The sequence below is a fragment of the Myodes glareolus genome, chromosome 20, assembly GCF_982192425.1.
Source record: "Myodes glareolus chromosome 20, mMyoGla1.1, whole genome shotgun sequence".
Classification (NCBI taxonomy): domain Eukaryota; kingdom Metazoa; phylum Chordata; class Mammalia; order Rodentia; family Cricetidae; genus Myodes; species Myodes glareolus.
This window is the reverse complement of record NC_142045.1, coordinates 13,229,267-13,250,970: the sequence shown is the minus strand read 5'-3', so window position 1 is coordinate 13,250,970 and position 21,704 is coordinate 13,229,267. Positions and strand designations below refer to the sequence as shown.

The 21,704-nt window shown below is 38.4% G+C and overlaps 1 protein-coding gene across 4 annotated transcripts in view; it reads left to right on the top strand.

The window, feature by feature from the left end:
- The first annotated feature begins 5,024 nt into the window (after positions 1-5,024).
- The window catches only part of Fstl5 (follistatin like 5), a 501,743-nt gene continuing 485,063 nt past the window's right edge, over positions 5,025-21,704 (top strand). For 3 of the 4 annotated variants that reach the window (XM_085682502.2, XM_048424769.3, XM_048424768.3), the window contains exon 1: positions 5,026-5,465. The gene's annotated coding sequence lies outside the window, so the exon portion shown is untranslated. Of the gene's footprint in view, positions 5,466-21,704 lie in introns of all 4 variants that reach the window. The other variant, XM_085682503.2, reaches the window with a different exon arrangement.

Genomic DNA, 21,704 nt, shown 5'->3' with positions numbered 1-21,704 from the left:
ATTTATACTTAAAGTTCAGTCCCAATATTTCATTAAAGTTTTCCAGTTAGGCAATGTTGCTTATCACAAGCCCTTCTTTCTCTGTTTACTATGGCTTAAGGGCGGACTGGCGCCAGTCTGTGCCCTTGCACTTTATTCATCCTTTACCCTGGCTCCTGTTGTTGTGAAATTTGAAAAGGCCTATTTACACACTAGAAATTAAAGTCGGTACTTGCATTGATTGGTCTATGCAAACTTGAACATCGTGTTTCTAAGAACAGCTTCTGATCCTTGATGAGAGGTATTGGAATGGTGATAAATTCATGATTACAAACAAACAAAAGGAGCTTAATGTACGTTTCTATGTGCTAGTGAAAACATCAGTTACAAGATAACTTTAAAACCAACAAAGTAGGTTCGTGAAAAAAGTTGATTGGTGCTAAGCCTAACCACCTGGGTTAGATCCCTTGCTACATGGTAGACGGAAAGACTCTATGTTAGCGAGGTATCCTCTGACTCCCTCACGTGTAGTGTGAATGTGAGAATGCTCCTCTCTCTCTCTCTCTCTCTCTCTCTCTCTCTCTCTCTCTCTCTCTCTCTCTCTCTTTCACACACACACACACACACACACACACACACACACACACACATCAGTAAATATTTTGGCTTCTGGAGAGAAGGCTTAGTAGTTTAGGAATACTGGCTGCTATTGCAGAGTGCCTGGATTCAATTCCCGCACCACACAGTGGCTCGCAGCCACTGTAACTCCTGTTCCAGAGGATGTGATGCTCTCTTTTGACACCCCCATCCCCGCACAGGGACCACTCACACATGTGACCACTCACACACATGACCTGTTGGCAAAACGTTCATATAATAAAAATAAATATCGATATGTTTTTTTTCAAAAAGTCAATATTTAAAATCTATTGCCCAAAACCAATGAAAACCCTATACTGTGGTAGACAGGAGAGACAAGTTTGTTAATGACTTCTATTTGTAACATATTTTGGAAGTTTCTGTGATATCATGAAAAAGGATGTAGTAGTTATAAACTCTATAAAACTAATAGATATAATGGCAAGATGATCTACCAGCTTCCAATGTGCAACTTTATATATTATAGCAGTGAAGTTTAATTTGGTGGAACTCATTTTTTATTACATTCATCTAGGTCTTCATTTGGGAGTGCAGTGCACGGCACTGGTAAAGATGAGATGGCACTCTATGAAAGCCGGTTGTCTCTGAGCCCTGTGTGGGTAACAAGGGTTGAACTCAGGTCTTCAAGCTTGGTGACATGTGTCTTCACCTGCTTAGCCATGTCCTCAGCTCTGAAAGTCTTATTCTTACCTTTAAACTTGGATGTCTTTATTTTAAAGAAAACATTCTTGAAAATCTGTTTATAACAACCCATTTTACATACAAATATAAAAAATACATTTATGGTTTCATTTTTCAGTTAGGTAAAGATGTTTACCACATACACAACACTAAGTTAAACCCATATTCTGTTCAGTAACATGATTCTGTATTTAAGACTCCTATTGGCACAATACATATAACTAGTGAACTATTTGAATAGTGAATTAGGATATAATAGTACTCAAATACAGAACCTAAACTCCCCCTTGGAAGAAAAAGTAAAAAGTAAGGGGAAAAGGAAGCAACAGTAGAAAAAACAGAAGAAAAAATAAATTTTCAAATGCCAAATATAAAATCGTTTGTATGTTGTATTTAACAAATGGGAGTGCTGTAAAAAAAAAAAGGCCACAATACAAGCGCATAATTTTAAACATTCTTTCTTAACAAAATTAGCCACTAAGTATAACATCTGTTTTTGAAGATATGCGCTCTTAAGCTAGTTATTGGGAGATAACATCATTATGTAGATGCAACATTGTAGGTATGCGAGGATTCTAGCAATTAATACTCTTAATTAAAGATGTTTTGATTATTTAAGGATATGAGGTTTCTCGTTGCTTTGTTCTATTTTCTTTCCTGGGACTAAGAGAGATCACAGAGAAAGGAATACTAGATGGCCACTTGTCACAGCAAGCCTCCTCTTCATTTGCAGCAGGTGTCAGGAAGAACTTGTCTTAATCTGCCTTCTCTTGCTGTGATAAACACCAACAGGACCAAAAGCAACTCGGGGAGGAAAGGGTTTATTTCAGCTTGCAGCTGTAGTCTATCTCAGAGAAAAGTTGGGGGTAAAGTCACAAGGCAGGAACCTGGAGGCTGGAGCTAATGCAGAGGCATTACAGGGACTTGGCTTTCTCCTCATGGCTTGCTCAGCCAGCTTCCTTATGCCCCCATGACTATCGGCCTGGGGTGGCTGCCCCCTCTTTGCCTGGGCCCTCTCACATCAAGCCTTCCTAAAGAATAGGCATCACAGGCTTGCCTAACTGATGAAGACATTTTCTTAATTGCAGCTCCCAATTGTCAGATGACACCAGCTTGTGTCAATAATAAATCACTGCCTTGATTTATAATTTATAATTGATTTATAATTTTGTATATTATGTACACTAAAATAATTACAATTTAAAAATGATTTGGAACCAACAGAATACTCCAGGAGTCTAAAGTTAGCTGACCTCATAAGCCATTATACATTGAGCTTCATTATGACCACATATGAGCACACATAATATTGATATGCTTCTGCAATAAATGCCTAGTCAGAAGGCCTCATTCTGTGTTTTCTTACTTTTCCCTGGGTAGATGAAACAACCTTCTCTGTCTCACATCCTATTTGATTCAAATTTCCCCTCCCCTTGTCTCCTAGCCTATTTATGCTGAGGTCTGCTTTCACAAACATAGTAGACAGATGCAAAATTATCCTATTCAGCAGAAACTGCGTGATGAAACTACAATTCTTAAGAAATTGTAGATGGTAAAGTAGAAATTTCTGGCTTTTTGACTTTATAAATTAACAAAAAAAGATATGTAACAGAATTCAAATCATACAAATACAGAAATCAAGAAGGTAGCAGAATAATTTGAAAGTCGTTACATTTCACTGGTACCTAAAAACCACAAATAAGCAAACAAAGCAACCCTGGGGTGCTCTAGGGGAGGAGGAGGCAGTGGAACTTGTAAGGGTTTGCTCTGTGCATGCTTCTCTGTGCACACTTGCCAAAATGATGCTACTCCCTGTTGCTGGTTTTTTCTCTCTCTGCTTTGCTGTTTTCCACCTTTTTTTTTTTTTTTTTTTTTTTTTAGAGACAATGAGAACAATTAGTTTTCGCGTTTATATTTGGAAGCTACCCAGTTTCACTCTCTTTAGTCTTTGAACAATTTTATGATTGCTGCCGTTGGACTCACAGCTTACGAGTCTGAGTACTGGAGGAGATTGAAAATTAATGCCGATTAAATAATCAACACAAGTTTCATTGGACTTTTACAAGAATATATAAGCTATCCTATGTATTTCTGCAGCTAACTGTCGAATCTTCTCTGACAGGATAGCATGCAGGACATCAAAGTCACGTCTGGGTTATTTCTCTTTCCAGAGCTAGCCTAAGGGCAGGCTATTCAGCTGCCTCTATTGTAATTGTAATTGACAATATCCACCTGCTCCCACACATTACCTTTCATTTCCTGCCATGGTCTCTGAAATTATTATTAAAAGTCCAGTGGGAACAGCTACAGCAAATGTGTGTGTGTGTGTGTTTATGTGCGCCCATGCGTGTGTGCATGGACCTGTGTGTGTGCATGTATGTGTGTGTGCTTGTGTACACATAATGCGCAGTCCAAAATAACATTTGTCATTTGTATATTAACATAAAGTTGGTAGCTGCCAAAGGAGAACAAAACATGGCAGATTGCTCCGAATGAAAGAATTATTGTCTTTGTGTGTTAAAGATGTTTCCCCAGGAAACTCAAGTTTGTCATCTAATTAATGCTGCTGAGAACATAGTAGTGGGACCAGTGTTAAGTTAGCTTAGATTCCTGGAAGACCATGGCACACTTGTGCAGTCTGATGGAAAACAGCACATTAAATAGAATGAATTCTTAAAACGATACACATCTTAATGAAAAAGCTTTATGCAATTAAAAAAAATCTCAGGCTTAGTTTCACACATTCTGTTCTTTTTGTGCAATTAGCATTATGTGTAGGTGAATGATTCAGGAGTGTTTGTTTACAAGTTGGAGCTTGTTGTCAACTTGACATGACAGGCGGCTTTCCTCTGTCAAAGTCCTCTTTGGAGCATCGCTGGGACAAGGAAGATCATACACACTGAGAGGACGGCTAAGAACCATGACATTGCTTCCGGTCTATCCCATCTTTCATACAGCAAGTGATGTATTGGACAATAACTATTGCACAAGTTTCTAGATTTGGCGACGGGAGTTGAAACTGAGAGCTTTAAAACAAAACATAATTAAAATGATTCTTTAAAACCCCGGATCTCCAACTCCATGAAGCTAAATAGGGAACAGTCATGTGATTTAAAATATCTGTTTCCGAGTGATGTTGAGCATTACAGGCTTTCAAATATTCTTCCTGAGCTCAGTTATTTATTTATTTCTCCCCCTCAGACAAGTTTCTGCAGCAGGGACTCCCTCCAACAGCACTGAGAACGGAGGAGCAGAACTCTGAATCAGGTGCCTGTCCGCAACCAAATGAGAAACAGCAAAGTTTGGTCTGGAAGATCAAAAGGGTCTGATGTGTGGGGCCAGGCTGGAAGCTTCCTGGTCCTCAGTTCTTTCCCTCACAGCCCCTGATTAGACAACCACGTCTCCCTAGCTCGCTGTGCGGTCACAGAGTCCCGGGAGCCGCGGTCCCAGCCAAGGCTGAGGCGCAGACCCTACCACAGCCTCTAGTTTCTGCTGGGTTCGCCGAGCGCAGCGTCAAGTCCAACAATGCCGATTCCAACGCTGATTTCGAGCCTGGATCTGGTCCTCTGGATTGTGGTGGCAGAACCCATCAGAAGCCCAGTCAAGGGGCCGCCCCTCACCTCCTGGAGAGTTGATATGCAAACCAGTTACGTCAGATGTGGGGGCGGGGCACAGCGGGGTTGACAGGCAGCCTGGCTCTGGCGGAGGGAGGAGGCGCGAGAAACAGCCTGGTTCAGTGACTGAGACAAACTGGACGTGAGCGGAGCTGGTGCTGTCCACAGTGTGTCGGTGCTGAACCCGGGGTGAGAGCAGATCGCCTGCTCGGGCACCTGGAGGCAACGCCCACAGGAACCCTCTGTGCCTTGGTGGGACCCGCTTCACCAGCAGGACCCAATTTAACTTGACAAAGGAGTGCGACTCGGACGTGGGAGAGACTCCTATGCTTGCAAGCTGGGCGCCCACTCAGGCGTGACTTTGGAGATTTCTGTAGTTTTTGCTCAAAGTATTTTGATTTTGTTTTTCAACCTAAGACGATCTTTTATTTCTTTTTCCTTCTTCTTTTTTAATCTTTAAAACTGTGACTCATATTTCCACACCGTTTAGGAATCCTTTTGGGGGACTTTTTTCTTCTCACTTAAAATAAGGTAAGAATAGAATACTGTTATAAATGATTGCCAGGGGGTGAGAAACGCAGAGAGCCATGCAGAAATTTAAAAATAAGTTTTGTTGATTTCTATAATTTGAGACTGCACTTTGGCAATAATTAAAAAAATAATAATTTGGTACAATTCGAGATGTTCTAATAATACAGAAGACAGTGATTATTAAAGTGTTAGAGAACTTGAGAGCTGTTTGTTTTTGTGAAGTTCATTTTATGATACATCTGTCTTTATCAATATGAGTATTTTAGACGAACACTTTTAGTATGGCTTTGGTTACTGAATGTTCAATATCAAGCCCCCAGATGTGCGTAAGAATGCCATAAAATTATCCAAGTTCTTTAAAATGAATGTAATTTTAAAACGTATTCAAATGACCTGCTATTGGGTTAATAAATAATTTCCCATGTCCAAAAAAATGGACTGCAAAGTGCTGAGCTTGTTAGCATGATTTGGAGGGGAGACAGGAGGGATGGGGATATTTCTGCCTTGCTGGCTTCATTTACATATGTTGTTGTGCTGTGGATGCAAATGAAAGTAGTAAAACTGGCTCTGTAAGAATCTCACACCCAAGGTCGTGTGAATTTCCAACTTGGAGACTGTTTGTTCTGCTATTGACTAGTAGATGTCATCCCTCCCCACCCCCTCAGTTCAGAGGTGAATGTAAATGAGATTTACTGATTGAATAATATAGTATTAGCTTACATTATAAAGTCTTGACTGCTGTGGTGATTGGATGGAGCAGGGATGTCTGGGGTTGAGAAGTCATCTTGCCGTTTCATCAATTTTTAACCTCTTGCATGCTCACCAGAGAGCATTTCTCTACTTAGGTTTTCGTTTGAAGCTATGTTCCTTTTGTCATTTGGCAGTGTGATATCACTGTGTTTTGAAAGGAGAACTCTGCGTGGAAAAGCACCACACAAGACTATTCATAGTGAGAGACTACTAAATGGTGGAAGTTACTTGGTATTCCCATAGCTCTTGCTATGGGAACATAGTGTTCATGAATGCATTATATAGATGTGAGGTTTGTTTTAGAAATGGTATTGTTATCTTCCATTTATGCCATTCAGTGACATGAGATGAAGGGGGAACGGTGCCTGGGAAAAAGGCAGAGCTTGCTTCTTTACATTTCAGAGGTAGAGATCAGGTTGCAAGTAGATGTCTTGTGTTAATTGGAGTAGGTGAAGTGTAATGCTTCATGTTTAGCTCACTAAGGGTATGCTGTGCAGAACATCAGGGGGTAGTAAGTTAAGTCCATATCTTTGGATTGTACAATGCCTTAGACATTTGCACAGTTACATTAGAGTTACTGGGATGAAGTTTTGGTGCATATGATTGCAACTTATTCATCTGAGTAGAGATTTTTCATTTTATTTACCTCAGAGCTTTTAAGGAGGGACTGCCATAAGAAATGTGTATTGTTCCAGACTCTCCTGATCAGAAATAAATCCTCTTAAGCTGTTTCTTATTTCTCCCTTAATAAAGGTTCTTTGTAGGTTTCATGTTAGTCATCCGATCTTGCGTTTAAAGGTTCATTAATAATTAAAAATTTGAGCATGCATACACAATATGTAATAAATAAGTCACATGAAGTGGTCAGGAAGTTTTGATAAACATGACTTTTTATTTTAATTCTTGTTCATTACTATTCATCATAAAGTTTGTTTTAAAAATTAATTATAGTGATAGAGATACCCAGACATACAAGTAATTTCAAGTAGAATGGTGGTTATTTTCAAATCTATTAGTCTTGAGACATTCAGGCACCCCTTGATTCTACAACTTGCTAGGAAGGCTGTCACACATGAAACTTACATTTATTTCAATGTTTTTGAGATATCATTAGTTTCTGTCTGCAGAAAGTTTTCTGTCCTTATGCAGATGATGGTAATCTCACCAATATCTGGTGTTCTTACAGGTGAAGTTATTGTTACCACAATGAGATATTTAAATACAAGTTAATAGGTTAATGGTAATCACAGTATTCTGGGTCACTGAGAAGTTAATCCAGTAGGACAATTTGATGCAACCCCTGATTTTATATACATTTAGCTTCTATATCTTAGTTATGAGGTAAGAAAATTGGGTTTCCATAGTGAGTCCAACATTGCATTTAGAAAATCTTATTTCAACGAAGAAAATGATGCACACTATAAGATAATAAAATTGCCAGATTTAAAGAAACCGAGAAGACAGTTAAATGTGTGAATTCATTGATTGCTCTTCCAGAAAAAAGCAATCATACACTGAAATTGAACTTATTCATGAAAATAAAAAGCAACATTTAAAACCAAAGCACTATGTGTGTGTGTGTGTGTGTGTATATATATATATATATATATAAATATATATAAATTAGTAATAATTAATGTCATTACATAGACTATGCAAATGCATCACTGCTTGCTTTAAATTGATGATCTTTGGCAAGTGTATAAATTATTGTAGTAATTTAATTATACATCATATTACTTCTATAAGTTGTTTTCAAGATTTTAAGGCATATTGGGGTAAAAAAAATCAATTAAAAAGGAATTGCTACATGGTTTATTTAATATTTTTCATATAACTGTAACAAAATTCTATGAATTTTTTTGAGATTGAACATAGGATTACGTTCACAAGGATTATCAATGAGACTACAAAGTCTTAACTCATGTAGTTAGTCCTTCATATTTGATCAAATTACTGTGCTAATAGTAGCACATATAGTAATATAAAGCTCAAAAATTTGTTGTGAACTGATAGGCCAGGAAAAGCACTCTCTGTAGTAGTGATCCTTTTGACAACCAGGTGGTCAATTTTCCCTTCTAAACAATCTTATTCACCCTCTGATTTGAGGCCACCAATGTCCTCTGGGTATAGTTTCCTTACGGTGAGCTAGATGGTCCCTTGAGGAAATACACCAGTTCCCCAATTTAACCAGTAGAAAAACAACCAAGTAATTGATCCCTTTGTGGTTTATATCATCTCCTATTTACCAATTACTGCTGTTATGAGGGTTGGAATAGTGTTCTGGTAATCTCAGGGTTCCTGTGAGTCTTAACACGAGTCTTCTGAAAGAGAAAGAATTATTGTCAATGGGGGTTGTTTTAATGAGAGTTACTGTGTATGTGTGTGCACGCGTATGTGCGTGTTCACATCTTTGCAGGAGTGCAATAAATATGCCAAGATGATAATATGAAAGATGTGAGTTCAGGACATGCTGTTTAATACAGAAGTAATGAAAATAATGGGTCTTAATAAAATGTATGCTTTTGGCTGGCAAAGTTTTCTTCCAATTTTTATCAGTTTTATTTAGACTGGTTTACTTAAGGACACATGGGCTTTAGGAAAGGGATTGCTCACTTATTTGGTCTTGGATGAAAATGTTCTTCAGAGGCTCTTAGAGTAAATGGCAGCTAAATTAAATATTGAAGAAATAAGAAAGCAGAGAGTATGTATGCACAAGGAAGAAGTAACATAGATGTCTGAGGAAATGCACTTCTGATAAAGAATTTGAAAATTACTGCATGTAAAAGAAATAGTTATAGAAATAAATGGGTTTCTTCATCTTCTGATAATAAGTCATATACTTCTAAAGGAAAATAGCCTGAATGTTACAAAAAATATGAATTACTTTTTCTTCTTGTATATGATTATTTCTTACATATTGTTTGGGGAATAAAACTTATTTTAACTTTGAACTTTCTTTTAAACCAGCTCACTAATATATTACTTCAAATTAGTTTTTGATTTCATACTATGTAAATCTATAAGTAAAGATAGTGCTTAGTTAGTTCATTTGCATGAATACAGAGAATACTATTCTAACTTGCAGCTGGCTCATAGCACAGGTAACACAGAAGACTTAGAAATACTTTGTGGCTTAGTTTTTAAAAATGTACTCATTATAATTGACAGTTCAGGCAAACATACTTTCCAGATGTATGCTCCTTGCTAAGTAGTTTTAAGGTAGCAATTAAAATATATGCACAAACCACATTCTTCAGAGACGCTAAAATGAAGACGATTTACCTATGATTTCAGAACTGGATTGTTTCCAGCAATTCGACATTCAATATTGTTTTAAAAACCAGAAGACCTTTTTTAGTCTATAAAAATCCTGTAATTTCCTTATGTACATGACAGGCCCATGCCTCAAGCTCCCTGTGACCACGCACTCACATTTTCTGCAATCTGTAGTTTTCTGCCACAAGCCAGGATCAATTAAGGTCTGAGCAATCTCACTGGGGAAAAAGAAGGTCAGCCCTCCATGTTTCAAAGACAAAGCCTCGGAGATGCTAATGGTAGTTTCTCTTGGTGCTCCCCTACAATCTACCTGTTGATATTTAGCTTTGAAGGCAGGTCTTATTTATTCATATCTGGAAAGAACACTCACACATGACACACGACACCATCCAAGTGTTTTAAGAGATATATATTTTTCTTTATCTTAAGTCAACATTATGTAATATTGTGAAGGTGTTCACTATTGTTACTTTACATATAAAACCTAGAAGCGCATATCAAACATTTCCCAGATCTTTTTAATAAAAAAGTTAGAGCATTACTTCCTGTAAGAGAAATACCATACAAGAGAGGTTTCCTCCATGCCATCTGGTTGTGAGTCATAAACTTCATGTGTATAAATATCTATGTACATAGATGTATTTGTTCCTTGTGTATCATTATTTTTATGTACAGATATGGTGCGTTTTGGGAAGGTGAGTAGCTTCACCTTGAGCTAAGATCTTCCAAAAAACTAGGCTCTCCAAACCACTATACATGTCTGTACATGGTCACTTGATCATTTGGCATGTTTGTTCCTATTCTACACATACTACGGTGAATGACTTTCATTATTTCCTTAAGGTATTTCTTTAGAAGTTGAAATTATTGTAAACATTACTGTTGCTATGCACACTTTTCCGTCCATGCTCCCAAAGTTCTTGCAGAAATCTTTCTCTATATTTAACATTATTAAGGATACTGCATCGTCTGATCTCACAGACTATTTATGAATTAAAATTGGCAACTGCTTCCCATTTTATCTCTAGCACAAGAAGAAATTGCAGAACAGAGTAATTAGTTTCTTAAGAATCCATTATTTTTTCCTATCTAGGTGACAAAATTCAAGTACAAGTACAACAGGAAGTTCGGCCCCCTTAAGCAATCCATGTTTGCAGGCTGCTAGTCATATTCAAACCTTCAGGCCAGCAAGTTGCCAAAATTTTAATAGTCTGCAAGAACAAATGAAATAATCAAGATAAACCTCCCAGCCTTGAAGTACAATTTCAAATAGGGAGGTCTTAGGTGGGTGCTACACAGCTTAGCGTCACATTCAGTTGTTTTGAGTTCCTTAGGAGGGTAAAGGGGCATAGTGACCGCTAGCTGGGGCTCTTTGCTTTCAGATCAGAAGGCTCAGGTGAAGAAGATACCTCTGTTGGTGTAACCCCAGCCCAGCTCTCAGGTGAGCCACAGACTTGCATCACATTCCCAGAGGCATCCTCATTACCCAAGTTTATACTTGTCTGACCAAATGGATCCCAAAGGAGGTCATAAGAACACTTTGTAAAGTTGTTACTTTGTAAGGTTGTTTTTGTGGAGATGTAGAGAAAACTCAAAGCAGAAAGATGATAGAACTTTTTTTTTGGTCTAATACACAGTGTTTCTAAAAGTGAACCTACTAGAAAAAAAAATCAACAGTCTTGGAAGTTTTACCCAACGGCATCTACCATTCATTTGAATCAACCTCATGCCTCCTCTGTTTAGTAGTACGGGAAGCCCTTATTCAGAGCAAAATTATTCCTTTCAGGGATACTTGCAAATCCTTAGCTCTTATCCAGCTTTGAATTCCATCAATATGTTTTCAGAGGCTTTTTCTGGACATTTTACTTCTTAGTTCACATCAGTAGCAGAAATACCACAAATTTAGCATATCATCACCGCTAACGTGTCCCCGCTTCCTAATTCCATAGTCTATCAGTTCATTACACATTTTTCTCATACACTGTTCTCAAAACAATTATCTTTTGCTTTTTAAGATTTATTTATTTATTGTGTATACAATATTTCTACTGCATGTACACTTCCATGTCAGGAGAGGGCAGCAGATCTCATTACAGATGATTGTGAGCTACCATGTGGGTGCTTGGAAGTAGACTCAGAACCTCTGGAAGAGCTGCCAGTGAATCTTATCCTCTGAGCCAACTCTCCAGCCTCCTCAAAACAAATATCTTAAAGTTTCTTCCCACCTTTCATGTAGCTTTTCATAATTTCCATTCTGTATTCTTTGCTTTTGTCATGTTTATTCTGACTCAGACTGACTATTCAGGCGGTAATACGTTGACATTCTACAAAAATCTCATTTCCTGCAATAACAACCATGAATAGTATCAACAGCAGTTAAATTATTTGATGACACTTATTATACCATATATATATTATACCATATATATATTATACCATATATATATATATATATATAGTCAGTGATCTATAGATATGGTTTCATCTCATGTACTTAAAAATCCCAGGTGTAGATGGAGATCAAACATTAAAGAATTTCATTGTCTATGGAGTTGAGACTGTGACTATTCTTTTTTCCACTGAAAGTTGCTCCATTACTGGATGATTGTGATCAAACTCTGCTAACAAATTCTTAGACGTCTTCAAGGCTTTCTGTGATTGGGGTTGGAACTCAAATGGTGGGTTGCTCTGGAGTCATCCACATGTCTCTAATTTGTATGATGTCAAACTGAAATTCTCTGCGTGTCTTTAATTCCTGTTCTTCCTAATTGGCTCTGAATCTTGCAAGTGGTCAATCTGACTTTCATTTGTTTCATGTATTCACTTAAACTGTGCAAAGAAAAACAAAATGAGTGCTTTCCTCCAAATCAGCCTGCTTTCTGGACTATTGTAGTTTTAAGGATTCCAACATTTTCACCAACTGTTTTGTACTCAGTCATCTTCTTAGAGCTCTAGGATTATTGTGTTCATAAGAGATTCTCCCAGTCTTCCTGGTTTTGTTACAACGAATGTATCACTGCCATCACAAAGGTACAAATTGGAGCAAGCATATGTTTTTGATTTTACTGCTGGATAAAAATTGCAAGAATCTAATGGTATTTAATTTAGTCTTTCCTTATCTTGGTGTTTTGAACAGCAAGTTAGGATAAGGCTTAGTTGCATTCTCAGCTTAGACTTTTGCAAATATTCAGCCAAAGCTGAGTTCTCATTTGAGGCCAAGTCTCCATTGATATTACCTGATCGTTTTCATGATTTATTTATTTGCTGCCCCAAACTCACAGAATCCTCTTCTAGTAGGCTGTTAGAATACTGAAATGACTTATTTCCTTAGTTTAGACCTACTTCATTAGATCAGGTTCAACTACTATAGGGATCCTCCTATTAACTTGAGGTTTTGCAATGTTATGATCCCCTGCTTTCTCTTTGCCATTTAACCATCAAGATGATATCAGTTCATCTTCATTTAATTGGGCTATATAAAAGTAAGTCAGGGATTCTAACTACTCAAAAAGTAAGCTGTCTGCATATAAGAGTATGGGTCTGAAGATTCAAACTAGAACTCAGCCTAATGTATCTGACTAGACTGCTTCTTGAATTGTGCAGTCTTCTTCACTGCTGTGATACCCAATCTTTCTCTTTTCTCAATCTGTTTCACAGAGAAATACTGCATTGAAAAAATAAAAATTTATCAAGTCTATGATGATATTTTCTTTACTATTAAGTTATAGGCTAGCAAATAATTTGCCTATAATTTTTGCTTTTTATAAACATCAGTTTTGTAAAAAATGATATTGCATTCATATATTTTGTAATTTACTTAAAATACCAGAAATTTTTGCCTGGATAACAAGCTAACAAAGATTGTCTAGCACATAAATCACTTTTAAATTTTAAGTAAGTGATAATTTTCTGAAGACATTTCAGATCATATTTATCAGAGTGTAGTTAAATTCAGGACCATGTTCCACAGCAACTACTTTCCAGGCACCAAGCAGGCATCTCTTAGGTGCAAGCATTGAGCATGAACGACAGAGGCTGAGTACCTGTTCTAATGTCCCTTCTGAAAGACAGGATAAAAACAAATCAATAAACGCAAAGGACACACCCCCATGTGTGTAATTGCTATGATTAAGCTGAAACAAGGAAAAAATTGCTGAAGGGAAAGATTACAACCTCAGAAAGAAGTTATCTTAAATACAGCTCAGAAGCATTTCAAGGCAACCATTAGATAACTTCTGCCCAAAGTCAATAATATTATTACTGGTTGATTTATTAATTAATTGATTGATTTGCAGCTTGGAGAAGGAACCCAGGTCCTGTCAGTGTTAATTATTCGCCTCTCACTGATTTACACACGTAGCACTTACGTTCTTTGAAATATTATTTTCTAAAAAATATTGATGCATTTAATTAAGCTTGACTCTAATGGAAATGGCATTAATACACTTTGGGGACTTGAGATGTTGGTTATTATGAAATCAATTTACATTTTAAATTAATAGTATATTAAGTTTACCCTGAAGAATGTTGTATACAGGACACCTCCTTGTAGAAAAGAATGTACAATTAGAATGTTTAAATGTATGTGATACCACAAACTGTCCTATTCTGTAAAGTAGTACATACTGGTAAGATACTGGTAAGAGTTCTATTATTGAAAAGTTTTTGAAGGCTCATGGTAATTATTCATTTCATTTGATGACTGGAACCAGCAAATTGTTCTTCAATGACAGGGACCCGATGGGGAGATCAGGTGATAAGAAAATAAAGAAGATAAGCTGGGGTCAAGAGGTCTAGCATACAACTCTTCTTATGCCAAGGAAGTTTAGTAGGAAGCCTAGCAACTCCTTATGTTCAAGGAAGCAGGTGAAAATTGACCAAAGTCAGTAATGGAAATTTGTGAGATAGATAATGTTGGTCATCCCTTGGGTACATCAAAATAGTTTATCTATCTATCTATCTATCTATCTATCTATCTATCTATCTATCTATTTATCTATCTATCTATCAAAGCACACACCTTTGGTCCTGTCATAGGGTCTCTTTATGCAGAATGTAAACTAATGTGGTGGGCGCACTGTCGCATAGGCTAGTGGTTTTAATGAAGGAAGAAGGAAAAGGAGTATGTCAGTCCATTGTGGGCCCTGCCTCTCATCTACTGGTGACTTTGGGGTTAACTGCTGTGTTCTTGAACCCATTTATTTCACTGAAGACTGAAACCTCAGAAACCGCTAGCCAAAATTATAGTTTCATTCTTTGTATTGTACATTCATGGTGGTGACTGCAAGCTCTCAATAACCAAATACACTGATAACAGAAGTGGTGTTGTTGCTATGAGTAAACCTGGCAGTATGGATCTGTTTTTCAGACAGGGTTTCTCTAGCTTTGGAGCTTGTTCTGGAACTAGCTCATGTAGACCAGGCTGGCCTTGAACTCACAGAAATCTGCCTGCCTCTGCCTCCTGATTGCTGAGATTAAAAGAACGTTCCACCACTGCTTCGCTGGCAGAATGGGTCTTAAGCCTTCAGAGGTTATTTGTGGGAGAAAATTCTAAGAGTTTGAAGGTGTGTAGGCTGGAGAAACTTGATAATGCTAATTAAACTACCGTGCTTAAGACAGTTGAGGGAGAGCTCAGAAGACCAACTTGGCAAAAGAAATAAAGAAAGTAAAGATTGCACATGGGAAAGCAGTGAGAACAAAGGCTCATTGAGAGTGGAGTAAAGACTATACACATTACCTTATTACATTGTGAAAAGAATGCATCTACGTTTTTCTCATGTCCCTAGACTTTGTGTCAGGCTTAATGTAATGTAACAGACTAGTTAATATGGGTGAGGGAAATGTCATGCCATTCAGCTTAGGTTTTTTCTGGCTATTTTTAGATAGTTCTACAGTGGAATCAGGTGCAGATACCGAGAAGAAAGATTTGATGCATTTGGGATTTGGTTGGAAAAGTCTGGGTGAAGTTGGGGCAGAAAAGGAAAGAAACCAAGTATTTTGCACTGGTACAGTAGGTAAGATGCCTTGAGCATATCTTAAAAGATGGCTAGACTTCTAGGGATGTGATCTAGGATCTGAAAGAAGTCATTTGAAACTTTCTTGGAGATGTTTTCTGGGTTCACTACATATAAATCTGCTTGGGAGACTGTTTCTCTAGGATTCATCTGCAGTTTGATGGACGTGGTCGACCAGTAGTTAGAATTAACCAGACCAGCTCAAAAACAACGAATACAGTTTAATAATTGGAAAATGGAGAAACTTACACGACCCAGGCCCGGTGAGCACCATACGTAGCCGAGAGAGAGAGAGAGAGAGAGAGAGAGAGAGAGAGAGAGAGAGAGAGAGAGAACAAGGGGCGAGCACCCGAAGTTCTGACTCCAGGCGGCCACATCCTAGGCAAAAGTGACTGGCTGAGCTTCCCCATCAGCAGTTATCAGGTACCCAGGGACTCAGAAGGGAAAGCCACACTCAGAAGGAGGAGACAGGACTTGTAAACTGCTAATGGCAAAAACCTGGGGGCGGAGCTGCTCAGATCCTTTGGAGTTTATATCACGATACCATGTGTCCTGGAAGTTGAATATGGAGATACATAATATAGTATTTCCCTGGCTGGATGTTTAGTTTTTTCCAGTTACTTCTGGTCACACTCTTAAGTCCCCCTTTTCTACAAGGGGTGTTTGCTCTCCACCATCGTAACATAAATATGCACAGTTTTCCTTGCCTTCAAAGCATCTTTGGACTTCTATGTTGGAACAATATTGAACTCTTGAGACTCTATGAATGTATCTTCAAAAGTCCCTAGACTACTGTATTTATTTTGCAATATGAAATGACCATTATCAACCTTTGTCGAGAGTGATGGGGGCAAGGACAAAATTTTAAAACGTACATTTCACTGAAATTTCTATGAAAACTACCCACAGGCTCAGATGTTGACCATTGTTTCCTCTTTGGCGGTGGTATTTTGAAGTGATTGCACATGTTTCCGGGTGGAACTTGGCTAGAGGCGGTCAGTCACTGGGGTTATTCTCTCTCCGTTGTGTGTACTCTCTGTTGCTCCTCTAGGGCTCAGTGACCAACCTCAGCAGTCTGCTGCCAACAGTCATGACGCTGTGGTCATGTTCTGATCATGTTCTAAATGACTGCGCACCAGGAATAAACAGAGCAAAGCTTTGTAGACTGCAAATGAAACATTGAGCCCAAACAAGTTCTTCTTTCCATGCCTGATATTTCTCACGTGATCTGTCCAGGTTACGGTGACGCTGTGTGGCTTTACGTGAATATCTGAAGATAAATGTGGATTTTTCCTGAATCACATAGTGAAGTTGCTCAGAATTTTGTGTTTTAATGGGAAGGTTACATAGCCTAAGAACAATACTCCTTCAAACCCAGTGTTCATTTCAAATGATCTCTCTAGTATTCCAGATGACATTATGAAGGAGACAGAGATGCCTAGAATATTTGAAGTTTGCTCACATGCTTGAGAACTAGAATATAAAAGTTACTATGCAATTCTGTTCCTGGAGAATATTGTACTATGCAACAACGTAAAGGGAAAACAAAAGGAAATAATGTTAAATTAAAAAACCCCAGAGTTTACAAAATAAATGTCTTGGTTAAATGTACATTTATTTTCTCTTCCTTGGCAAGATACCAAAAGTTATTTTCTTGCCTTTGCAAGAAGCTAAACTTGAAAGAACTCCCCAAAATTGTGCCAAAGTTTTGCCTGATTATTTCCTTTGTTAAGAGTTCTCATAATGCTATAGTTCCTTGAGCTTAAAACCCTTAATAAAAAAAAAAAAGAAAACAAGTTTTGGAAACTTTTTTCTTTACTTTAAGTATATGCCTTTACATTTCACAAAAACAGTTGGAAATAAACACTTTCTGAAACCATTCATTTTCTTTTGACAAGTGCCCTGTTTCTTTGTTTCCTGAGGCTGGAAGAAGGTGAAAGGCCTTTTGTCTGTACATGAATAGCACAACATAGCTGATGAAGTCTGGAGACAACTGTGTTCCAGCTGTGAGAACTGTTCTCTGGGCTGGCACTCCCCTGGCCATCCCGTTAATTATATATGTTTTGCCGAACATCCCGCCTCTAAATCAGTGGAGAGAGCTGAGGAAGGCAATAGGAGTATTTTGTTATGAGCTTTATGGTACCACTGTGTTTTTTTTTTTTTTTTCAAAAATAGTCTTCAGGTATAAGAAAAAAGGTGCTTTCAAATGCAAAACAACCCTGAATGGATTTGGGAAATCCACCACCACTTAAACATCTGGGGAGCTGTAGCATTTCTTTTGGAATGGCTGGATCCTGTTGTCCTGTGTACATGGGCTTCATGTATTTAAACCATGACAAACCCACTGTGGTTCAGCAGCTGTTTACTCTCTCAATATATAACTCTCCCCACTGGGTCATTGCTTTAAAAAATGTCTAAGAAATCTTGAAGGAACATCAACAGATAAATTAAATTTTGTGCTTGCCAGAGGAGTATGGCAAGGGCTGAGTTCTCAAATTCTGTTGCTTAGTTCAAATAGATTAGAGTTAAATACTAATTAATGTTTTTTTTCTTTTTTTTATAAATTTCAATTCAAAGTTTATTAAATTATAAAAGTTTCCATTTCCGCCCCTCCTCCCAACAGCCTCCCACTACCCCCACTCCCCCTCCTCTTCCCTCTCCATCCCTAAGAGCAGTCAGGGCTTCCTGCCCTGTGGGAAGTTCAAGTTCCTCCCCCCTCCCTCCAGGTCCAGGAAGGTGAGTATCCAAACAGACTGGATCCCAAAAATACAGTATATGCAGAGGAAACAAGTCCCAGTGTCATTGTCAATGGCTTTTCAGAAAGACTCCGGGCCAGCCACATTCAGAGAATCCGGCCACATTCAGAGAATTTGGTTGGATCACGTGCTCATTCAGTCCCAGTCCAACTGGCCTTGGTGAACACTCATTAGATCAGTCCCCTTGTATCAGTGGGTGATTGCACCCCTCGCGGTCCTGATTTCCTTTTCCATGTTCTTCCTCCTTCTGCTCCTCATTTGGACCATGGGGGGCTCAGTCCGGTGCTCCAATGTGGGTCTCCGTCTGTATCGCCATCCATCCTCGGATGAAGGTTCCCTCTGATCTTGCCTTCTTTGCTCATGTTCTCTTTCCTTCTGCTTCTCGTTTGGACCTAGGGAGTTAAGTCCAGTGTTCCAATGTGGGTCTCTGTCTCTATCTCCATCCATCGCCAGATGAAGGTTCTATGGTGATAAGCAAAATATTCATCAGTATGGTTATAGGCCAAGGCCGGTTCAGGCACCCTCTCCTCTGTCCAGAGAACAATCTGGGGATCTCTCCTTGGACCTGGGATCCCATTTATAATCAAGTCTCATGTAAACCCTAAAATGACTCCCGTAGTTGAGATATATTTTTCCCTGATCCATCCTTCCTCCCTCCCCCCATCCCAGTCTCCCGAGTTTTCCCCATTCCTCCCCTACTCCCTTCTCTCTAACCCTCTCCCCTTCCAACAACCCTCCCACCCCGCCCCATGCACCCAAGGTTACCTGGGACTCTTGTCTATTTCCAATCTCCAGGAGGATAAGTACATGATTTTCATCATGTTCACCTTCCTATTTAGCTTCTCTAGGATCTCGAATAATAGGCTCAAAGACCTTTGATTATGGCTAGAATCCACTTATGAGTGAATACATACCATATTCCTCTTTTTGGGTCTGGCTTACCTCACTCAGTAAAGTGTTTTCTATGTCCATCCATTTGCATGCAAAATTCAAGATGTCATTGTTTTTTACCGCTGAGTAAAACTCTAGTGTATATATGTTCCACACCTTTTTTAACCATTCTTCTATTGAGGGGCACCTAGGTTGTTTCCAGGTTCTGGCTATTACAAATAGTGCTGCTATGAACATAGTTGAACAAATGCTTTTGTGGTATGATAGGGCATGTCTTGGGTATATTCCCAAGAGTGGAATTGCTGAGTCTTGAGGGAGGTTGACTCCCAGTTTCCTGAGAAACCGCCACACAGATTTCCACAGTGGCTGCACAAGTTTGCATTCCCACCAACAATGGATGAGAGTTCCCCTCTCTACACATCCTCTCCAGCATAGGCTATCATTGGTGTTTTTGACTTTAGCTAATCTGACCGGTGTAAAATGGTATCTCATAGTTGTTTTGATTTGCATTTCCCTGATCGCTAAGGAGGTTGAGCATGACCTTAAGTGTCTTTTGGCCATTCGGAGTTCTTCTGTTGAGAATTCTCTGTTCAGATCAGCACCCCATTTTTTAATTGGGTTAATTAGAGGTTTTTTTTGTCTAGTTTCTTGAGTTCTTTGTATATTTTGGAGATCAGGCCTTTATCTGATGAGGGGTTGGTGAAGATCTTCTCCCAATCAGAAGGTAGCCTTTTTGTCTTACTGACGGTGTCCTTTGCTTTACAGAAGCTTCTCAGTTTCAGGAGGTCCCATTTATTCATTGATTCTCTTATTGTCTGTGCTAATTGGCTTCTACCTAGGAAGTGGTCTCCTGTGCCTATGTCTTGTAGACTACTTCCCACTATCTCTTCTTTCTGGTTCAAAGTGGTCAGATTAATGTTGAGGTTTTTAATCCATTGGACTTGATTTTTGTGCATGGTGATAGATATGGATCTACTTTCATTCTTCTACAGGTTGACATCCAGTTATGCCAGCACCATTTGTTAAAGATGCTTTTCTTCTTCCATTGCACACCTTTAGCCCCCTTGTTGAAAATCAAGTGTTCATAGGTTTGTGGGTTAATATCTGGGTCTTCTATTCGATTCCATAGGTCGACTTCTCTTTTCTTATGCCAGTACCAAGCTGTTTTCAATACTGTAGCTCTGTAATAGAGTTTGAAGTCAGGGATGGTTATACCTCCAAAAGTTCCTTTATTGTATAAGATTGTTTTGGCTATCCTGGGGTTTTTGTTTTTCCATATATAATTAATTATTATTCTCTCAAGGTCTGTGAAGAAGTTTGATGGGATTTTGATGGGGATTGCATTGAATCTATAGATTGCTCTTGGTAGAATTGCCATTTTTACTATGTTGATCCTCCCAATCCAAGAGCAAGGGAGATCTTTCCATTTTCTGGTATCCTCCTCAATTTCTTTCTTCAAAGACTTAAAGTTCTTGTCAAATAGGTCTTTCACTTCCTTGGTCAGAGTTATCCCAAGATATTTTATGCTATTTGTGGCTATCGTGAAAGGTGAAGTTTCTCTGATTTCCCTCCCTGCTTCTTTATCTTTTGTGTATAGGAGGGCAACTGATTTTTTGGAGTTGATCTTGTATCCTGCCACATTACTAAAGGTGTTTATCAGCTCTAGGAGATCTTTGGTAGAGTTTTTGGGGTCGCTCATGTATACTATCATATTGTCTGCAAATAACTAGAGTTTAACTTCTTCCTTTCCAATTCGAATCCCCTTGATCCCCTTATGTTGTTGTATTGCTATTGCTAGAACTTCTAGCACTATATTGAAGAGGTATGGGGAGAGTGGACAGCCTTGTCTTGTTCCTGATTTCAATGGAATGGCTTTGAGTTTCTCTCCATTAAGTTTGATGTTAGCTGTCGGCTTGCTGTAAATAGCTTTTATTATATTTAGGTATGATTCTTGTATCCCCAATCTCTTCAACACCTTTATCATAAAGGGATGTTGGATTTTGTCAAATGCTTTTTCAGCATCTAATGAGATGATCATATGGTTTTTTTCTTTCAGTTTATTTATATGATGGATTACATTGATGGATTTGTGTATTTTGAACCAGCCCTGCATCTCTGGAATGAAGCCTACTTGATCATAATGGATAATTTTTCTAATGTGTTCTTGGAATCGGTTTGCCAGGATTTTGTTGAGAATTTTTGCGTCGATGTTCATGAGTGAGGTTGGCCTGTAATTCTCTTTCTTGGTTGTGTCTTTATGTGATTTTGCTATCAGGGTAACTGTAGCTTTATAAAAAGAGTTTGGCAATGACTCTTCTGTTTCTATATTGTGAAATACCTTAAGGAGTATAGGTATCAGCTCTTCTTGGAAGTTCTGGTAGAATTCTGCGTTGAAACCATCTGGCCCTGGGCTTTTTTTGGTCGGGAGATTTTTGATAACCGCTTCTAATTCTTCGCGACTAACAGGTCTATTTAGATTGTTCACCTGGTCTTGATTTAACTTTGGTAAATGGTATCTATCTAAAAACCAATCCATTTCTTGTACATTT